The 23,241-nt window shown below is 39.1% G+C and overlaps 1 long non-coding RNA gene across 1 annotated transcript; it reads left to right on the top strand.

Moving 5' to 3' along the window:
- The first annotated feature begins 66 nt into the window (after nucleotides 1-66).
- Nucleotides 67-18,557, top strand: LOC124994479 (uncharacterized). Its single transcript, XR_007110502.1, has 6 exons — nucleotides 67-348; nucleotides 2,325-2,944; nucleotides 12,687-12,802; nucleotides 14,577-14,710; nucleotides 15,050-15,153; nucleotides 16,133-18,557. It is a non-coding gene; the product is annotated as an uncharacterized LOC124994479 (long non-coding RNA).
- Nucleotides 18,558-23,241: the final 4,684 nt, after the last annotated feature.

Genomic DNA, 23,241 nt, shown 5'->3' with positions numbered 1-23,241 from the left:
GCGCGCCCCTTGACGTCACCACTTCTCGCGCGCCCCCGCCCGGGGTGGGGGAGAGGGGAGGGGGCGGCCCCGGGGCGAGCGCGTCCCCGGGCCCCGCGGCCTCGGGCTGCGCCTGGGAGGGGCGGCGGGCCGCGGCGGACGGAGGGGGAGGGCGGCGGAGCCGGCGGAGCCAGCCTCGAGGGCGCGGGACCCAGCGCGCCCGCCTCGCCGCGGCGCCCGGGCCACGGCACCCAGCCCGACCGGCCTGGGGCGAGGGCGCAACCCAGCGACTGGCCCGCGGCCGCCGGCCGGCTCCTCGCCCCGGTCCGCAGCCCCTCCGCACCTCCCGGGCTGAGGCTCCCAGAGAAAGTGAGTAAGAGTGGCGCCCCTTCCAGGGCTCCCCCCACCCGGCCCGCGGCCCGCCCCCGGTCCCGGGAGAGGATGAACTAAGCGGGCTGGAGCGGGCGGCGGGGAGCTTTTTGGCTCCTTCCCTCCCCGGCCCGCACCGGTCCCCAGTGCACCTTGAGGTCTCATTTAGAAGCGCGGCGGAACTCGCGCGGGGGTGGGGCTGGGGTCCCAGATGCTGCGGATTCCTGAGTAGGTTGAGATGAGTTTGGAGACTTTTGAAAAGGGCCACACATCCTCGCTGGAGGTCCTCAATCTACCGAGGTGGCACAGGCGCGTGAACGGGGTGTAGGCTCGGGTGGGGTGGCTGTGAGCAGGTTGAGCCTGAGTTTACCTCCCGGAGGGTTTGCCGCGGTTTGGGCAGCTCCGCTCCGGGCGCCCCTTTGGAGGACCCCCCACGTGTCCAGGAACTAAGCCTCCCGCCTCGCAGCAGATTCAGGCCCCGGAATTCAGGTTCCCCTGCTCTAGGTGAGCAGAAAGAAGCTGGTCTGGTTGTGGGGTCAGCGTGCATTCTAAATCACACACACACACACACACACACACTCCCCACCGCCCCCGGCGTGTAAATACAGATGTGTTAGTTCTGGAGGAAGAATTAGTTGCAGGTGTGTGGGGCGTCCAGAAGCGCTGCCCTCCATATCCCCATGTATACAAATAAATTAACCTCTCCCCCAAATAGACCAAGTCCGTGTAAAGGAAGTGTTTATTTATTTATTTATTTATTTATTTATTTATTTATTTATTATTATTTTTTAAAGTACGTTGTCAAGAGCAGGGACTTGGTGTTCACTGGATCCCTCAAAGTTGGCATCAGGACGAGTCTCTATCGGGTTGCACACAGAATGTGCTTTTTGCCAATTTGGGTGTTTAACGGGGGAGCTGATTTTCTGGTGGATGGGTTTTGATGAGGAGATAAGACAGTTTTCCCATTTTGGCAATGGAGGAATGTTCACCATATTTGGTTTTGCTTCATTTCTCTGGCATGGATATCCCCAAGCTCATGTAAAAGTTGGTGATAGTTGACATGGTTAGCTGATTACTTAAGTGGTGGCAGTGGCTAGGTTAACCTTCTGTCCCTTTCACTTTCTTGGCCCCCTAGTTTATGATTGGAGCCAAGTTTTTACCAAAAGAGCTGACCAATTACAATAATTGAAAAGAACCTCCTGGGATGTTTGGCCCAGTCCTCAGCTAAAAGTAAGGCCCTTACGACATTCTTAACATTTCTCCCAGGAACTGTTGTATATATCTGTATACATGTGACTGAAAATGCTACTTTGGATCCCACAGACTGTTTTATGATATTCTGCCTGTTTGGAGGACTTTTAATATAAAATAAATCAGCAATAAGGACTTTTAAGACTTTAAACTCTCTTATTTAGTAGATCTTAAGATGAATCCCATCAAAGTTAAATCACTTGCACAATTTCATCTAATTAGTTTGAAAATCAGGATCCAGGAATCTGACCTAAGGTACTTTCCACTGTTCAATGCTGTATTTCCATATGTGAGATTTATGTTCTTTTTTTCAAAATGAAGATCCTTCTAAAATCATATTTCAGGGTTCCAGCTCCTGATCTAAGAGATGAATTCATGTAAGTACTTTGGGAACAGGCGCTCCTTATGGTTTATACTTCAAGACTAAGAACACTTAAAGTATATTAATAATGGTTTTTAAAAGTTAGGTATCCCTTATAACCTATGGCCCCACGTTTCAAGATACATAGCATTTATAAAAGATTACTGAAATGGGACATGCTTGTTCTTTCTTGACACATGGAACTAGAATTGATCCTGTCTACTGTTCATCATGAAAGTCAAATAATCAGGGCACTTAGGAGATTGCTGAGCATATTCTTATGCCACTGATATTATTTCCAAATAGTCACCAAGCAGGGGTATGCAAGTGGGCTAACTTCTGATTTTTTTTTTTTTTTCCCCAGAGAGAACACTACAAATCTCACCCACATCCAGATCAATGGTATAATTTCTTAGGAATCAAGAATCAAGACTGGGTTATTTTCTAAGGTTAACCTTGAAAGCCCACTTGGATGATGCAACAAGAAAGGATAATCACCCATACACTTGGACATGAAAAAATGATCTTCTATCAGGGAGCCCTCTTCAGCTAACCACCAGAAATAGTGAGAAGGAACCTCTTTCTGACCCAACTCATCCAGATGAACACATCAGCCCTTTGAAGAAGGACTGGAGCTGCATGAGAATGGCCAGGTCACTGTCTTCGGCTCACACATCATTAAGCAGCCTCCTCCAGAACAGCCACCAGTGTCTAGGTCCTGCCCTGTCCAGAGTGGTGCTCCCTCTCACCAGGCATCGTGTACTGCGGTGTTACTGGGACTTCCCAGAGGATGTGGCTCTTTTTTCTAATTTGCACCAAAGCACCTATATGGACTAGTGCACAGCTCTGGCCGTTCTATCTCTAAACCCCAGTCCTAACTGGGATTATATTGCTTATTTTGAATGAATTAGTGATTCTCAAATACAAATTAGGTTTATTGTAAAAGATGAGATATTTGATTTAAATTGAAAACAAACTTCATAGGTAAAGCTCAAAATATTATGTGTGTATGTATGTATCTGTGTAAGCTTATATAGTTGGACAGATATTTCTGTCATCAGAAGATAGGACAACTTTAAAAAAAGAAGTTAGGCCAACTTAATTGCTAAATGTGTAAGACAAAGCTATTTGGGTTTTGGAATCAGTTTACTATATGGATTTCTGGCCTTGCACAGAAATATGTATTATTTAATTCCATTTTTCCATATATATATATATATATATATATATATATTTTTTTTTTTTTTTGCCAGTCACTATCCTAAGTGATATGTACACAGTTTTGGAAAATGATACGAATACTCGGCCTCCAGATAGTTAATAATCTAGCAAGGAAGAAAAATGATAAGGTCACAAATAAATTTAGAGCTGTAAATTATGACAAGTGCTTTGAAAGAAATGCCAAGACGGAGAATAACAAAGCACATCTATCTCAGATTAAGTGACTGGAAAAAGCCTCTCTGGGGAAAAGACATTTCAACTGAACCCCAAGAGTGAGTTGGAGTTTGTGAACCTCACCCTGCCATTTAAAGTATAGACGCATTTGAGCTGAGAACAGCACTTGGTACATTTAAGAGAAAGTGCAGAATAAAGTAGATAACTGAAAAAAGATGTTGGAGACCAAATTCGTAGTTTTTAGTTTATAAACTCCAGGTAACATGAAGTCATAGCCACGTATTAATCATCTGCTTTTGCAAGTACTCTTTCTTCTTTCATAATTCGTCCTCCTCTAAATTTATCTCTTTCTTGGCATCCTGGCTTGACAGTGTCTTCTAGGACTTATGCTACTTTGAATGGTCCTTAAGCCATTGCTCCTTATTTAATAAGCACGTGTACTCTGTTCTCATTTGTGTATTGTTGATAACTGTCAGGGATTTGTTCAGATGTATGAGTTGAATGTCCATCAGGTTGTAGGTGCCAAGAGGACAGGAATCCCACTTCCTTCTTGGGTCACCCCAGCCAATTCCAGTTCAGTCTAATGTATAATGATGACCCTCTTAATAAATGCTACTGAGTAGCTGATCTTGTTCAATTCGACACTTTTTAAAGGCTTAAAATGGGAGAAATGTTCATGGTAGAGAAGCTTGATTGCTAAAGAGAAAGGAAGATACGGTTTAAAGTGCATTGCCTCTGAGGAAGTTCGGGAGACCTTGCTACAACGGCGTGATTCCACAGAGGAAGGGCAGCTGACAGAGCCAAAGAATAATTCCACATCTTTTAAAAATTGAGGATTGGCTAGAGTTCAAGTGCACTGACACAGTGACGGAGCTACTGGTTAGTCTGTCTTTCTGAAGTTGGCACCTGCTGTGTGCCAGACACTGCTCGGAGCACTGGGGGCACAACAGTGGACAGACCTCTCATGGAGCTTGTTCTCATGGGGTGACTGAGAACAAATAGCTATAGAATGTACCAGGTGGCAGCAAATGCATAGACCAAAGGAATCCTGAAGAAGAAGGATGCAGCAGTTGAGAGAAATAGTTATTTCACAGACTCGGTCAGCAAAGATGTCTGTTGAGTGAATAATTGGGCCTACATGATCAGCCAGCCATGTGTATGCAGGTATCTGTACGCACAGGAAACGGCAAGTCAAAGCCATGAAGCCAGCACTCTTGTATGTTCAAGAGTTAGCAAAGAGGCCTGTGGGTCTGGAGGAGGACTGGTGACTGAGAAAATGAAAAGAAGGAGGGTGGAGAAGTAACCAGGGCCCAGACTGTGTAGGATCTTGAGAGCTGTTATGGACTTAAATGCTTACTGAATAAGTAAGTCAGGAGTCTTATCAGAAATAAACTCTTAACTACTTCCACAGAGCAAATTAAATATAAGGAATTGGTTAAATAGATGTCCAAGAACTGAAAAAGCTAAACGGGAACAAAGCAAGAGTAATGCCTGAGGCTGCTGCATCCCCAGGACTGGGGCAGCTGGGGGAGAGTTAGTGTTGACAGGACCTGGACACTCGTTGCAGCTCTGATCCCCTGAGATGGTGAAAAGACGTGGATTATAGGAGTGTCCCCAACCTCCCCCCCCCCCTTTTTTCTTTTTTTAATTAATATAGGTGTTTTTTCCATTGTTCTGCTTTGGGCACATCCCACAGATTTTGAAATACTGTACTTTTATTTTCATTCAGTTAAAAATACTTTCTAGCTAGGTGCCACACCCTCCGGAATCTTTGACCCATAGGTTATTGAGAACTGTGCTTTCTAGATATTTGGGGTTCTGTTGTTAATTTGAACTCAGTTCCATTTCAGTCAGAGAGTATGCTCCATTGCATTGCAATGCATTTAAAAATGCATTGAATTTTTAAATTTTGAGACATTTTTATGGGAGGAAAAGTGCTGCATCTTGTGAAGCATTTTAAGCACAAAAGAATGTGTGTTCTGCCATTGTTGAGTGGAAGGTACTGAAGGGTCAGATCACTTTGGTAGATAGTGTGGTTCAAGTCGTCCCTTTCCATATAGACTTTCTGCCTATTCGTTCTAGCAGTTATTGCAGAAGGGATACTGACAACTAATATATTATGGTTTTCTGTTTCTTATAGGTCTGCCAATTGTTGCTTAGTGTATTTCAAAGCTTTGCCTTTAGGTGTGTAAATGTTTAGAGCTGCTATATCTTCTTGTCGACTTGACCTTTTTGCCATTGTGAAGTATTTACCCCTGGCAATATGTTTGTTCTGAAATCCTCTGCCTGCTACTAATATAACCACTCCCGCTATTTTGATTAGCACTAACATGGTGTGCCTTTTCCCATCCTTTTACTTTTATCCTATTTCTGTCTATATATTTAGAGTCTATTTATTATAAGCATCATATAGTTGGGTTTTATTTGTTTTTGCCAAAGTAACATCTTATGACTTTCAGTTGAGATGTGTAGACCTTTTCCATTTGATGTAATAATGGAGAGAGTGGGTTTAAAATCTACCACCTAATGACTTGTTTTCTATTATTCTTATCTATTCTCTTTTCTCTACTTTTGTATTAATTAAAAATTTTTATTATTCCATTATGTTATTGACTTATTAGCTCTAATTTTTAATGGTTATTTCAAAAGGTCAGTATCACATTGTATTATAGTTAATATCATATCACTTTATTATAAGAACTTAAAAGCAGTGTACAGTTGTCCTTTGGTATCTGTGGGAGTCTGGTTCCAGGACCCCCTGCAATACCAAACTCTTATTTAAATTGGCATACTATTGCATATAACCTATGCAGCTCCTTCCCTGTACTTTAAACCACTTCTAGGTTACTTGTAATAGCCATAACGATGTAAATGCGATGTAACTAGTTATTATATTATTTAGGGAATAATGAGAAGGGAAAAGTCTGCACATGTTTAGTGCAGATGCAATCTTTTTTCTTTTTTTTTTTTTAATTATTTTTAGATGTTGATAGACCTTTATTTTATTCATTTATTTATATGTGGTGCTGAGAATCAAAGCCAGTGCCTCACACATGCTAGGCTAGCACTCCACCACTGAGCCACAACCACAGCCCAGCAATCTTTTTTCTAATATTACTAATAATGCAGTTGGTCTGCAGAGTCCACAGACACACAACAGGAGTTTAGAAGCCACGGGTCTGGAGGGCCAGTGGTGCCCTCACCTCTCTCTCCTACCCTTTGCACATATGAATTACATATATTACAAGCCTCAATGTGAATTGATATTTCCTTCTTTAGATATTTACCTTTCAAAGAGACTTAAAGACAAGAATAAAAGTTTTTATATTATCATTATGCTTGTTATTTTTGGTGCTTTCCATTCCTTAGTGTACAGTTAGATTTCTCTCTAGTGTGATTTTCCTCCTGCTTGAAGGACTTGTCTTAACAGTTCTTGTAGTGAAGGTTTGTGGGTGATGATCTTATTTTCATTTTTTCTTACGTCTGAAAAAGTCTTTACTTTTGAGAGACATTTTTACTGGGTGTAGAGTTTTAGGTTGACAGGTTTTTTTTTTTTTTTTTAATCAATATAGGCAGTTTCTGACTTACCATGTTTTAACGGATGATTTTTCAGTTTTCCAGTGGTGCAATCGTGATACACATAGAGACAGTACATTGGGTTTTTAATTTTGATCTTTCCCCTAGGCTAGGATATGCTGAAGAATGCTCTCTCGTGATACGGGGGGCAGCAGAAGTGACCCAGAGCTCCCAGTCACCCATGCGATCACAGGGAGAAGGAACCTCTCTCCACAGAGTACTGTGTTGCTAAACTGTGATGTTCAGTAGGTTAGATGCATTAAATGAATTTTCAATTTGTGATATTTCCAACTTGTAATGGGTTTATTGTGATATAAATCAAGGAGCGTCTATATCTTAAATATCTTTAAGACAGCTCCACTGTCTTCTTAATTACCTTCTTCCAGTGAGAAGTTACTGTCATTCTTATTTTCTTCCTCTGTATATAATTCCTTTTTTCTCTGGCCGCTTTTCATATTTTTCCTTTATCAATTGGTTTCAGCCATTTAATCCTAATATACCTCCTCTGGTTCTCTTTGTGTGCTGTTTTATTTTTTTTTATGATTCCCAGTTCATTAGTTGTTAATTCTGTAATGTCTATACTGTTGTTTATTCTGTCCCAGGTTTGGGATTCCCCCCCCCCCTTCAAACATTGCATTTTTATCTCTAAAAGTTTGATTGGGTCTCTCTAAGACCTTGAAGTCTGTCCTTTACCTGATTGGTCTTTCCCCTACATTCTGGTACATTCTTGAACATACGGAGTGTATGGTTTGAATAACTATTTTAATGTCTTCATTCTTTAATTTTTCTACTCATTATGGTTCATATTTTCCTGCTTCTTTGTATGGCTGCTATTTTTTGTATTGGATTCTGTTATGGACTAAGTGTGTGTGCACCCACAAAATTCACATAGTGAAATCCTAGCCTCCAATGTGGTGGTGTTTGTGAGGCCATCAGATCATGGAGCTGGAGCCTTCATGAAATGATACCCCAGAGGGCTCTCCCATGCTTCATCTGCCGCGTGAGGATACCTGGAGATGTTGACTATCTGCCATCTGTTAGAAGACCCTCACCAGGGCCCAACTGTGCTGGTACTCTGACTTGGGACTCTCCAGCCTCCAGAACTGTGAGAAATAGATGCTCATTGTTTAAGCCACCTGGTCCATAGTCATTTGTTATAGTAGCCCAAATAAACTAAGACAGATTCCAAACGTAATTTCCCTTGTTGAATGCTTGACTCTGTTTTCCAATAAATATTTATTTTATTTTATTTTTGGTATCAGGGATTGAACTGAGGGGTACTTAACCACTAAGCCACACCCCAGCCCTTTTTATTTTTTATTTTGAGGCAGGGTCTCACTAAGTTACCTAGCTTTGAACTTGTGATCCTCCTGCCTCAGTTTCCTGAGCCTCTGAGATTACAGGCGTGTGCCACTGCACCTGTCTACAATAACTATTCTTGACCTTTACTGTGAAGTGCAGTTAAATTGTTTTCTAACAGTCTGATCTTTCAAGTCTGTGGTTAAACTTTGCAAAACCAGGGCCACTTTTAACCCAAGGCTAATTTTCTTATCCTGGGTGCACTAATTTTTCTTAATTATGAGGAACTTTTCTTAGACCTAGGAGAGATCCAAGGTCCTACTCCCTCCAAGTGGCTCTTTCCATTTTCTCAGACAATTTCCCCATATGCGTATTCCATTAAATATTCAGCGGAAGACTTGAGGGGTTTCCTCTGTGGATCTCCTCAGCACTTGCTCTGGGCAGCTGTCCCTTCTCCAGTACTCTGCTTTTGAAGTCCAGTTTCCATGGCCTCTCTGGATTCCATGCTTTTCTCCTCAATTCAAGGTTGTTGCCTGGCTGTTTGGCTTCCCCTCCCTGGATTCCTGCTTCCTGCAGGAAAATGCACACAGTATTCGAGGACAGTGTCCGCTCACCCTGTTTGCTTTCCCTCTCTCAGGGATCAGTGTCCTGTCTTATTTACTTGATGTGCAAGACCTAAAAGCTGAGCCCAGTTTTTCAGTTCCCATTGTTATATTACAGTATTAACTGGTTAGTTGATCGAGTTGGGGGCGATAGATCTGCTTCCTGTTACTCCATCTTGGCTAGAAGCAGAAGTCTTAAACGACACCACTTTTGTGGGTGTGGGAAAGTTTTTGACAACCAGTTTAATTTCTTTCATACATCTAGGATATAACAGTTCAGAGGGTAATTCATTTCTACTTATAATCGGTAGTCTGCGTCCATGTCTTTCCTTAAGCCTATAGCTTCATATACTCAATATCTTCACAAAAAAGTTGGTGTGGATTTATTTCCGCCTTTTCCCAATGGTCCCCTCCATTAGGAGTGGAGATCACGACTTAGGTCCTCATCTCATATTGAAACCTTTTAACTCCACTCACCCGCTTTTGTTTCCAGAGCTAAGCTCCTGCCTCTACCCTGCTCTGCCATGCCTCTGGGGAGCCGTGACTGCCAGAATGTGAATTTTCCTGCTGCTCCAACATCAGCCGTTTCTTCTTTCCATTGTGCTAGACAACATGTTAAATTTATTTAGAAAATATAACAAAAATCCTATTATGTTCTCCTAGAGGGAATAACTTGCTGCGGTGTGTTCAGACTCTAAGAAGGGGAAGTTCGAAGACAGTGTTGCGTCCTCGGCCATGGTCGCTACCTGTCACACCCAGCATCCTTGCATCTGTTGCCTGTTGAAAGGCGGATGGCTCTCTGGGCTGCAGTCCCTGGTGTTTATTCTGGACTGTCTTTTTGTGCTCTCCATCGTTGGGCTCCGCTCTCCTGCTTACTCTCCACCTTCTCGAAGGGCATTGAGGTTCATCCACTGATAAACTCTCTTTTGTTCTTTTCACTGCTCTCCTTGCCCCTCCTGTTTTAAATTGTTCTGTCTTATTCTAAAGGGATCCCAGGAACAAGAGAATAAATTCAGGTGCTCGTTTTGTAATCTTCAAATGGCATCAATGGTTAGCCCTGAAACTTGCTTTTTGCTCTTTGACACTTGACTAATTCCTTTTCTTGAAATTGCGTTATCTTCTCTCAATAACTTCAATCTCAGTTGGGTTTACTCTTATTTATCTGGATATGTCTCAATCTTCACTTCTCTGCAGAACATCCCCCTTTTCTTTTTTCTTTTCTTTCCTTTCTTTTTCCTTCCTTCCTTCCTTCCTTCCTTCCTTCCTTCCTTCCTTCCTTCCTTCCTCCTTTCTTCTTTCTGTCTTTCTCTCTTTGCTACTGAGGATTAAAGCCTGGGGCACTTTAACACTGAGCTAAATCCCCAGCCTTTTTTAGTTTTGGATATGGTCTCACTAAGTTTCTAAAACTGGCCTCAAACTCTGTGATCCTCCTGCCTGAGCCTCCCAAGTAGCTGGGATAGTAGGTATGTGCCATCACACCTGACTCTGCATTTCTTCACAGGTTTCCATACCCCAGATTTCTACCTTTGACTTCCTTCTCCTGTTGCTGTGGCTATTGGTCATTTCCACTTGATGACCAGCTAGTGTTCCAGCATACTACAAACTGCTCTTGTCTTCCCTTTTGAATCTGCTCCCCAACAGGGACCTTGTGTCTTGATGAGCAGTATTTCCCTATTTCTAACCATCAATCCAGAAATTCAGGAGCCATCTTCCTTTCCCTTTTCAGATACAATTGGCCATTATGTCCTGTTTATAATACCTCTTGAGCATGGCTCGAAATTATTCATTTCTTTCCATCTTCTCATCTATTGCTTCTTTTATTTAACTATCAATAAATTTTTTATTACAGAAAATTTTAAACATAGTAAAATGTATGTGTTGTGCAGCTTAACCAATTACCGACTTTTGGCTAGTCTTGTCTAATTTATATTCTTCCCTTATTTCACACCTCCACTGTGTTATTCTTAAATAAGTTCCAGATGTTGTCATATCATTTCATGGGTAAAATCCTCAGTATGTATTTCTAAAAGACAAACTTTAAAAGAAAAAAAAAACTAATTACAAAATCTTTATCATCATCACAATAATTTCTGAATGATACATTCATATGTTCAGTAAGTTTACATTCCCTTGGTTGTCTTGCAATTTTTTATTTTATAGTTGGTTGGTTCAAATCTGGAACTAAGAAAAATCCACATGCTGAATTTGATGAAGACATTCCTGGGTCTCCTTTAGTTCTCCTTTGCTTTTGGTTTTTCCCTTCTATTTTTTTTTTTTTTTTTTTTTTGTTTGTTTTGTTTTCCCTGAAGTAATCAGGTCATTCATCCTGATTATTTGATTGTGTCCTTCTGTTGTCTCTAAACATGTTTTTCTATATTCACATTTTTGGTAAACTCATATTTAGACATAGAGGCTTGATTAAAATTTTTACAAAAATGTTTCATAGGTGGTTTCTGTTTCATCATATTGGGAAACATAAAATATGCCTTTTTGGTAATGATAAGTTATAGCAGCTTTATGTATTATTTTACTAGTCCAGTTTAAGAATTTCTATAGCCTTTCATACAGTGGTTTCGACAGCCATTGTTGATCATCATCTAGGCACATTATTGGGGGATTATCATTTCTTGCTAGCTTTACCACAAAAACTTCCTAAGGTCTCCTCGCCTGTAATTTTTTTCTTTAACTCCATTCCATTATGCCCACTCCCACTGAATGCAGTTTTGTACACCACAAGTCACTTCATGTGACTCCCCTGCTTAAAATTCTTCAATGGAGTTTTAGTCAATTCAGAATAAAATCAAAATTCTATAGTAAAGTCATATAAGAATCTTTATAATCTGGTCCCACAATTTATTCTTTGCTTAACCTATATCAGCACTTGAAAATTTTCAGGAATTTCTCTTGAAGTAGAGAAGTTACAAAATGTTGATTGAGTGTTGGAACTCAGGGGTAAGTTGATCCACAGCTGATATACAGGCATACTGCAGAATTATTTTCATAGCAATAACATCCAAGCCATTAAGAAGCAGAACATCTTTAGAGGTCTTTGACCACATCAACAATGGCAATGTGGCATGCTCAAGGTCAAGGCCAAGAGTATTGACTTCAGGGAAAGGAACTTGGGGGAGGGATATAAGATAAGGAAGTGATGGTTTTTGGAGAAAAGCTAAGTTATATTTTATTTAATTATTACTTATTCTTGTGATATTGGGAATTGAACCCAAGACCTCATGCATGCTAGGTAAGTACTCTAGCACTGAGTACAACCCCAGCCCAATTTTAAAATGCATCAATTACACATTTTCCAAAAGAAGTAATTGTTTGCTTAGGTTATGTTGTCTTTAAACTTCATTCCCATGACATTTTTCTCTTGAAGTTACTATGTAGAAATAAATATAGTTTAATTCATATAAAACATAATTATATAATTGATTTATTTTCTTTTTCATTTTAATTCATTCATAATTCATTGCAACTGTTTTGACTATTGTATAATTCATTCATTACAAGAAAAAATTTTAAAGACTACCTATTTTGTCTTGATAATTTTACCATGCAAATTATATTTACTTACTTAATTCAACTGGAAAGAAAACATGTATTGCTAGAAATAAATTCCCTAGAACAGAAGTACCAAATAGCAGATGGTATTGACACACATTTCTGTACAGATAGTAGACCTTACTCGATGTCTTTAATAGATCCTTAATTGTGTCTGGATCGTGGTGTAATGTTTTCTCAGCACTATCCATTGGACCTGGCCATAACTGTAGACACTGTGACCTGCCACTACCATGGTAGCCTCTTGTCTGTCCAGCCCCACATCTGATGTGTGTTTTTGAGTCTTCCAGGGTCTACTGATGCCCCCACTGAACTGACTTTCAGACTGAACCTTGACTGGAGTCTGTGGGTGAAAGCAACTGAGTTCAGATGCAAGTTTCATGCAGAGTCCTTGTGATGGCTGAAGGTTGTTTTTCTTTGGAAATTGTGTTTTGTCAATTCAAACAAATTGAAAAGAAACAGACTTATTTAATGGTAGTGACTTAAATTGTGAGTTAAGTACATGCGAGAATTTTCCTTTAGCAAATGTCAGTTTTCTATAATATCTGAATCAGTTGCAGTGCTGTAATTTGCTAGTGCTTTTTCTTTTGATGGAATTGGAAGACTGAGCTAATGGGACCGCAGGGTGTGCAGAATTGGTACTTAATTATGAAATAATGGAAAACAGTCTACATCATGAAATTACCTCATAAACAGAATGATCACAACTGAGATTTAGTAATTAATGATTACATCAATTAAATTAACTCATTGTATCTCAAACCCACACAAATGATGTGAGAAAGTATAATATCTTAACTACGTAAACAATAAAATACAGAAGACTTGATAAGTTCATGGAATTGAAGCCCACACAGCTATAGAATTAATTACTTTTGTATGCATTAGGTGTTTTGGAAGCTAAGCATTAATTTCCTGGCTTTGACTCATATCAAGACCACCCTGTAGGAAAGTTTAATTCCTCAATGAATATCTATTTACTGTTTAGCTAAATGTGTGGTAACTAACCCACCAAAACAAAATATGTAAATAAACATTTACTTATGATTGAATGAAAACATGCTTTATTTCTAGATGTTTTTAATTCAAGAGTAATAAAAATATTGACTTGTTTATTCAAAATAGATTACCTTAATCAGGATACAGAAATAATCCTCAAAGATAATAAACTATGGGCAACTTGGGCAATTTGACGATCTGGCAAAACATTTCTTTAAAAATATGAAAGATAAGTATAATACAAATCCAACCTAATGATCAAACCTAAATATATGATCACTTACACATTGTCAAATGAGCATTTAAAAATATCACTTAGAAATAATTGTCCTGGAGAAAATTCCAGATTGCAAAAATCTTTATTGTGTAGTTTAAAATGTGGGTTTATAATAGTATTTGGCTATTTTGTATGGAAGGGAACTGATACATTTCTGAGTGTTCTGACAGACTAAAACAAAAACTTAGCATTGAAAGTTTTGGACCAGAGAAACCATTAAACTTAAGGTAACAATATATCTGATTTAATAGAATGTGAAATAGCTAAAAAATAATGTGGTTGCTGATCACAAATTCTGCCTTACTCTAAAATTTGTGAATTGTACATATTCTTTTATTTCCCAAATATATGGTTTACTTATAAAGAAAACTGAAGAAATTCTTCAGGTTTTTTTTTTTTTTTTGAAATAAGTCTAAATTTTATGTCCTGCCCAAAGGCATGAAGTTCTGCAAACATTTTAATTTATTAATGGTTGCAAACACCTGGGAATTTTGTAGACATTACAGATATTTTTATATGCATAAATTCAGAATAAATGTTGGCTATAAGAGAAGGCTTTCTAACTTTAAAATCTGTTTGTATTTCATAAGACCATAAGTTCCATGAGATTCAACCTTTTGGTGTTTGGGTTAGTTTACCTCACATAAAGTGTGATTTTTCTTTTTAAAATATGAAAAAAAATAGATTCTCAAACATCAACTAGTTCTTGAAACATATTTTGCATAGTTTTAAGTGTAAATTAACCCAAATATCAGAATTGTGCATCTTTTGAAACAGACTATTTTTCCTTCTTGTTAAAAGGACAAAGAATTGCAGTGTGGGTTTTCCTTGTGAATATAAATCCAAAACATGTTGAGTCAGGCTTATTTTTCCATGAAAAATAATTCTATCCTCATCACTATAGGTACACTAGTTTTTGCTTTTAAGAGATAACTTAAGATGATTGATAAGCACCTGCAGAAGAATAGTCCTTTGTTTCATTCTAAAAAAGTGAGAGACTACATGAGAGGAACCGAACAGCCAACACTCCATCTGGAGGTACGACATCATCCTGAAATAAAGATTTCATTCACAGTTAGGGGAAAAAAAAAAAAACAAAAACCTTTTAAAAATGTGATGATCTTGTAAAGTGTGGATGTCAATTTACTATCTCCTCAGAGGGGAAAGGAGGTCATGTTTCTGAAATTCAGTGTTCCCTTCTGCAAGTCTGTGATCTTTTTTAATTGGGGTTTTTCCTCTCCGTCTCTTCTGGACGTAGTGAATTTCTCGCTTTCTATTACGGTACTTAGCCTGCAGAGTTAGATGGCTTCTTTTGTTGCTGTTTTCAGGTTCTTTAATCTTTCTCTCTTTGCTCTCTTGTGTGACATTTCCCTGCAGTCTTTGAATCTATTGGATGGATTGTTTTTGTGAAGAAGTTTCTCCCATGAAAATCCAGCAGAAAGAGCCATATTTGAGCCTTTACCTTATGCTAGGGTGTGATGGTGAGTGTTTTGTATCTATTTATCTAATTTATCGTAGCAACCCTTCAATGAGATGAATACATTTTATGTATAGGAAACAAACTCAGCTGGGTGTGGTGGTGCACACCTGTAATCCTGGCAGCTCAGGAGGCTGAGGCAGGAGGATCATAAATTCCTCCAGCCTCAGCAACTTAGTGAAGCCCTAAGCAACTTAGCAAGACCCTATGTCTAAATAAAATATAAAAAGTGCTGGGGATGTGGCTCAGTGGTTAAGTGGATTCCATCCCCAGTACAAAAAAAAAACAAAAAACACAAACTTGGTGAAATGAAGAAAACCTGCCATGGTCATGTAGCTAGTAAGTCACAGAGCTGTGAGTAAACACGGAAATGTCCAAGACCATGCTCAGTCCATTCACGTGGTGCCCATTCACGTGGTGATACCAAAGGAACTGGCTGTGATTCCTGTTTTTTCCTAAACACAGATACCTATTTTTATGTGCATTTTTGGATCATCAATCTAATACCACTTCTTTCTGTATATGCATTGTTCATAGTTCTCTTTTTATCACAAGTCTTCAGAGTCTGAAGTTCACTGTATATACCACTCTTGGTCATGTGGAAGTGACAGCATAGTACTATGCTTTAAGCTGTTCCCCTTATTTCCGTGGACCTCTTCCTTTGCTTCACCTTATCTACTTACCATTGAGATAAATAAACCTCATGCTTTATCATGACCTCTGGTCTGACATTTTTCTGATGATATTCTCTGCATTAGTTATATATGCTTTGTAACGGTATCATAAAAAATCTAGCAGAACTTTAAAACAAAACACATCCATAATCTCTCAGTTTGTATGAGTTAGGAGTAAAGGCTTGGCTTGGGGTCTCTGAATGCTGCTGTAAAGGTATTGGGCAGGGTGTCAGTCTCCTCTACCGTTAGATTGGGGAAGCAGCCCCTTCCAGGCTTGTGTGATTTTTGGCGGTGTTTGGTTTCTTGCAGGCTGTAGGACTGGAAGCCTCTGTTTCTAGTTGACTGCTTTCCAGAGAGCTCTTCAGTCGGCCCAGCTCACGACATGGCAGCTTGCTTCTTCAAAACCAACAAAGCAGAGAGTCTTCTCTCAAGATGGCCTTTGCAGTCTAGCAAATGTAATCCTGAACAACCCATCACCTTTGCTGTATTCAGTGGACAAGTCACAAATCCTCCCCACGCTCCAGGAAAAGGATCCCACATGAGTGTCGGGAGGTGGGCATCACGGGCCACCCGAATGTCTGTCTACCACATCCTCCTGCGTTTCAAGGCCATCTGCTTAACTCTTCCTGCCATGCCTGCTTCTCTGCCTTATTTGTCTGTCCAGGGTTGATCTTTCTTCTTTCTCCCAGTTTATCAGTCTCCTGTTTTCTACACTTCTCGTTATCTTCCTTAGATTGGATTCCTTGTCCCTCTGAATAATATTTGAGTACTAGTCTTTCTCTCCCTTTCACACCCCGACATCTTGAATAGTTGTGTACACTGACTATTGCATTTACCTCCTTTTCCCTGGGCTCTCAACCCTCTCCTGTCTGCCTTCTGACTCTGATTCTCCACTGAATGGTTCCTCCTCACCTCACCAATGGCTACCATATCTAGTTATGACAGCGCCATAATATTTTTCAGTGCTCATCTTAATGAACCACTCAGCAACATTTAATAAAGCTGACCATTCGCTTCTTGAAATATTCCTTCCCTTTTTATTTTCATATCAAGACATACTCCAGGTTCCCATTCTTCCAGCTGCTCCTTTGCTAGTTTCTCCTCTATTAAACCACTAAGTATTGTGATGCCTATGAATTCTGTCCTGGGTCCTCCATTCTCATTTACATTGTGCCCTCTCTAGTCCACCACATCTAGTCCTGTGTGGCTTTCATTTCATGTAGGTAGACCAGATGTCTCAGGGAGCTCCAGCATCACATAGTTGCATTTTTGATACCTCTCCTTTAATATTTCATGAGCATTTCAAATTCAATTTATTCAAATCTAAATTACATAGATTTCTACTATAGACCTCTACTTTCAATGTTCTATATCTCAGTATACAGCACTATCATTTGGTACCTTGCTCACCCCAGAAACCTCTGAGCAATCTTTGATCATTCTTTTTCCTCTTTCCATATTTCTAGTCAGTTATCAAATGAACTTCTTTCCATCTCTTGACTGACTAATCTCTCTCCTCTTTATGGTCACTGATATCATCTTAGTGTAAGTCGCCTCATTTACACTTCTCCCTCGCCTGTACTCCTGCACCAGCTGCCAACCAAACTCACGTTTCAGGGTACACACTTGCCCCTTGCCAATCCATCCTCTGCATCGTAACTAGAACATTCTTTTAGAAATGCAAACCTAATCAGTTGATTCCTTGCTTTAAAGGCTTCAGATAGTTTTCATTGTCCTTATGAGACATCACATTCCTTAGCACAGACAACATGGAAGGGAAGATCCATAAGTGTAGACCCGTGTCTTGTATATTGCTGCCTCTCCAATGCCTGCTTAGCACAGTACCTGGTATGTAGATGGTGCTCACTAAATTTTGAATGAAATAATTATAAGATTCCATACGTTCTGTGCTCTGTATCAGTTAACTTGTGCTATGTAAAGAAACCATCTCGACATTTAGCAGCTTAAATATCAGTTTATTTGCTCATAATTCAGTAGGTCAGCCAGACATTTCTCATCCAGGCTCTTAGTGGATGTCTGAGGTTGTCTGTTTGCTGGGCTGGGGCTGGGTACTCTTAAGGCAGCCTCGTTCATATTATCACTAGAGTCCTAAGCCAAAGGCCTGACTCTGGGGGTCTCAGCAGAACGCAGTCAGCCACTAGCCAACACACTCCAATCAACAGAAAGAGATGAGTGGTCGTGAGCAGGAAAGGAATTTATTTTCAGTGTAGCCACAGCATGAAGGAGTGAGGGAGGGGGTGTCCCAAGCCCCAACTTCGGGGTATTAACAATGGCTGTAGGATTTCATAGGGGAAAAACTAGGGCAGGGGGCAAGAAGTATGCAGAGTCAAGCAGTCTTGGTCAAACTGTGGTCTGGTTGATCATTATCTCAGGTCTGGTTCTACGGGGTCCTGCTGGCGCCACAGAAATCATTATTGCTTGGGGGACAATTCTGTTGCTGTCATGAGATGATTGCTCCCCCTTTGGGGGGCAGCCTCTGTTCCCATCATGAGGTAATTGCCTGCAGGGCTTGCTGTTCCTGGAACTTGAGATAAGTTGGGGAGGAGAAATAACTCAAAGAACAGGTCTGAGAAACAAAATAGAGTCAGTTAAGACAAGGACTGGATCTTCCTTCCGGGGAGGCAAATGACAATTTCAGAGGAGCCAAGTTAGAATATGTCTGCCAAGCCTGCTGGTTAGTGTACCCGGCCTTCCGCTGGGACAGTGTCATTGTGCTCCACATGGTCTCTCATCCTCCAGTACACTAGCCCAGGCTCTTTCACAAGCAGTGGTCTTAGGGTCCACAAGAGCCAAAGAGAGGAAAATCCCAGGGTGTAAGTACTTTTCAAGGTTTTGCTAACTTGGTATCTGGTATTTTCCTGTTGGTCAGCGCAAATCACATTGGAGTGTGCATGCCTGGAGTGAGTTCTCAGAGGCAAGAACAAATGGGGGGTCCTCGCTCCAGTGGTCTCCTGTACTGCCTCTGCAGCACCATCCTGATAAATCTGCCCTTTTCTCTGCTCCAAAGGAATATAAAATTCCTTCGACATTGTTCAGCTTGTCTTCTCCCCTCATCATTCCAGGCAGCAGAAGGTGAGAAAAGGAAAGGCAAGACCCTGTGCTTTCCCTCTTGAGTACAATTCAGAAGTTCCACGTTTCTCTGCATATGTCACCTGTCAAAATTTGTTGACTTAATTTAGATGAGAGAGAGAGAGAGAGAGAGAGAGAGAGAGAGAGAGAGAGAGACTATGAGTACCTATAGAGAGAGAGAGAGAGAGAGAGAGACTATGAGTACCTATGTATCCAAAAAATTCTACTACTGTGAAATAGAAAACCAATATTGGAAGACAACTGCCATTAGGTTTTAATTCAAGGACAATTTCCTCTAGGGAGCCTTTTCTGAAACCCCAAGTCACGATTAATTCTCTCTCGTGGGATTTCCCAGTATTATACATTTTCCATAGAACACATTATTCTTGGTTGTTGTTGGTTCAATCGCAATTATTTTTCTTATTCACATCATTATTTTCTCAGGACCTAGCATAGGGCCTGGCACACCAGAAGCAATTAGTGCACATTGGTTGTCTACAGTCCGTGCTGTAGGCATTTAGGACATATTGGTTGTCTAACTGTGATCAGGGCCAAACCAATTTCATGTTGGTCCAAGAGGAAGGAAGTCTGATTGCTTTTGTAATTTTATTGTCTACATTAAGTTCTTGAATTTTAAATGAAAAGAAAATAACATTAAAATGTGAACCAAGAGTCAAGATGTGGTTAAATGCAAGTAAGAAGCTGTTTAAAATAAATGCTACTCCATCCCAATTAACTGTAATTAAAAGCAATTCTTGGACATGTGATTTAATGGGGCTGAATAGAATAGTTTCAACAGCATAGTTAGCAGACAAAGCAAAACAAAAACACTATCAAGCAATTTTCATCAGAAAATAAGAAATAGAGATAACCTCTAAATTGCAGAATTAATCTGAATAATCCACTTCCCAGATCAGTGGAGAACAATTTCATAACAGATCTTATTACCCAGGGAAAGTAAAAGCAAATCACTAATATTTCAGACCTTCTCAACAAATTAATGACTGTTAACACTCATTCAGTGGTAAACATTTTCACTATTTTAAAAAGCTTTCTGAAGTATTCTATTTTTTAAAAATTTACCCTTATTTGAGGAACCTAAAGCTTTATAGATCCATGTATATTCATTCCTTTTTGATATTACTCATAAAGTAATAACAATGTGAAACTTTTAAAAAAAATACATAAATTGTCATTGCTTCCTTTGTTCATATTTGTCTGGTATCAAGGTGATGCTGATCTCATAAAATGTGTTTGGAAATATCCTCCCTAGCTCTATCTTTTAGAAGAGTTTAAGAAGTATTGGGGACAATTCTTTGATAGTTTGGTAGAATTCAGCCACAAAGCCATCTGGTACTGGGCTTTTTTTGTTGGAAGATTTTAAAATTACATTTTCAAATTCTTTATTTGTTATTGGTCTGTTCAAGCTTTCTATTTCTCCCAATTCAATTTTAATAGGTCATGTTTCTCTAGAAATGTATCCATTTCCTCCTGGTTATCCAGTTTGTGGGCATATAATTGTTTGTAATATTCTCTTAAGATCTTTTTAATTTCTGAGGCATCTATTGTAATGTCTCTACTTTTATTTCTCTACTTTTATTTAATTGAGTCTTCTCTCTTTTCTCAGTCTAGCTATGGGTTTGTTAATTTTGTTTACTTTTTCAAAGAACCAATTTTGATTTTATTGATTTTTTTTTTCTGTTGTCTTTGATTTATTTACGTTCTGATTCTTATTAGTTCTTTCCTTCTGCTAATTTTGGGTTTAGTCTCCTCTTCTTTTTCTAGCTCCATGAGGCATAATGTTAGGCTATTTATCTGGATCCTTTTTCTTTTTTAATGTAGGCCTTTATTACTATAAGTTTTTTTCTTAGAATTTCTTTTACCACTTTCCATAGGTTTGGGTATGTTGTGTTTCCACTATCACTTGTCTCAAGATACTTTTAAATTTTCCTTTTGATTTCTTCTTTGACACACTGGTTCTTCTAGAGCATGTTTAATTTCCACATATTAATATTTCCAATGAGTATTGATGCAACAGCAAATTAAATTCAATGCCACATCAAAAAGATCATACATCATAATCATGGGATCTATCTCTGGCATGGAAGGCTGGCATTTAGTATGTAAATAACTCAATGTGATATATCACAGTAACAAAATGAAGGATAAAAACCAAATGCTCATCTCAACTGATGCAAAAAAACTTTAGAATAGTTCAGCATCATTTCTTGATTAAAAGGAAACTATTAACAATTTAGATATAGAAAGAAAGTTCCTTAATGTAATAAAGGCCATTTAATTTTTAAATAATCTATAGCTAAGTTTATAATTAATGGGGAACAACCCCATTAAAATTCAAGACAAGGTAGGAATGCCCACTCTCACCATTTCTATGCAATGTAGTAAACAAAGTAATGTAGTAAGAGCAATTAGATAAGAAAAATAAAATAGAAGGTGCCAAAATAGAAGAGAAGTGGAATTCTCTGTAGTTGCAGATGACATGATATTATATGTACAAAACCCTGAAGATTTCACACAAAAAACCTGTTAAACCATTAAGTGAATTCAATAAAATTGCAGAATACAAAATCAATGTATAAAGATCAGTAGCATTTCTATACATATTTGTTTTTTAAAAAATCATAGGAATAACCAAGGATATGAAAGATCTATCCATTGTAAACTATAAAACACAAATGAAAGAAGGTGAAGAAGACACAAATGGAAAGATAACCCATGTTCATGGATCAGAATTAACATTGTTAACATGCCCATAACACCCAAAGCAATACACAGATTCAACACAAAATCACAACAGCTTCCTTCATGTAAAATAGAAAAATCAATTGTAAAATTTGTATAGCCATAATAATTCTAAGAAAGAAAAACAAAGTTGGAGGGTTCATACTTCCTGATTTAAAATTATATTGCACAGCTACAGTAAAAATAGAATGACACTGGCAAAATACAAAACAAAAGCAACAACCAAAACCCCAGTGGAGCAAAAGCAAACCAGATACATAGACCAGTGGAACAGAATAACCACGAAATGCATTTGAACAGGTATGCTCAACTGATTTTTTACAAGGGCACCGAGAGGATACGATGAGGAAAAGTTAGTTTCATCAATAAGTGGTACTGGGAAAACTGGATTTCCACATGCAGAAGAATGAAATTGGACCCTTATCTTTTTAAAAATATATATTTAGTTGTCAATGGACCTTTATTTTACTTATTTATATGCATTGCTGAGAATTGAACCCATGCCTCATACATGCTAGGCAAGCGCCCTACCACTGAGCCACAACCCCAACCCTAACCCTGAACCCTTATCCTATACTTATATAAAAACCTACTTGAAATGGATAAAAGAGACCTAAATGCACTGACTTTGGCAATGATTTTTTTGACTGTCACACCAGAAAACTCAAGCTACAAAACCAGAAATGAATAAATGAGTCTATTTCAAACTAAAAAATCGGGCTGGGGAGATAGCTCAGTTGGTAGAGTGCTCGCCTTGTAAGCACAAGGCCCTGGGTTCAATCCCCAGCACCACAAAAAAAAAAAAAAAAAAAAAAAAAAAAAACACCAAAAAAAAAAATTCTCAAACTAAAAAAATCTCCTCTCAGACAAGGAACTGATCAACCAAATGAAAAGGAAATCTATGGACTGGAGAGAAGTATTTGTAAACCAGTATATCTGGTGAGATATTTACAAAGAACTCTTGCTTCTCAATAGCAGAAGAGCAAATAATCTGTTTTAAAAAATGGACAAAGGATCTGAACAGCTGTTTCTCCAAAGAAGACATAAAAATGACATATATAAGAAGATGCTCAACATCACTAATTTTCAGGGAAATGCAAAGTAAAACCCTATGTCACCTCACACTCATAACGATAGCAATAGCTATTATCAAAAAACAACAGCTGGTCTCAGTGGCGCACTCCTGTAATCCCAGCAGCTCCGCAGGCTGAGGCAAGAGGTCGGAGAGTTCAAAGCCAGCCTCAGCAAAAGCAAGGCACTGAGAAACTCAGTGAGACTCTGTCTCTAAATAAAATACAAAATAGAACTGGGGATGTGGCTCAGTGGTCAAATGCTCCCGAGTTCAATCACTGGTACCCCCCAAAACAAAACAACAACAGCAAACAAAACAAAAGTGATAGCAGACAGTGGTCTCAGTGTGGAGCTGAGAATCCTGGTATACTTTTGGTGGGAATGTTGATTGTTGCAGCCATCATGGGAAACAGTACAGAGGCTTTTGAAGAAATTAAAAATAGAGTGGCCATATGACCCAGCAACCCCTTTTCTAGATATATGTACCCAAAGAG

The sequence above is a fragment of the Sciurus carolinensis genome, chromosome 10, assembly GCF_902686445.1.
Source record: "Sciurus carolinensis chromosome 10, mSciCar1.2, whole genome shotgun sequence".
In the NCBI taxonomy this organism is placed as follows: Eukaryota; Metazoa; Chordata; class Mammalia; order Rodentia; family Sciuridae; genus Sciurus; species Sciurus carolinensis.
This window is presented reverse-complemented; position numbering and strand designations above follow the sequence as displayed.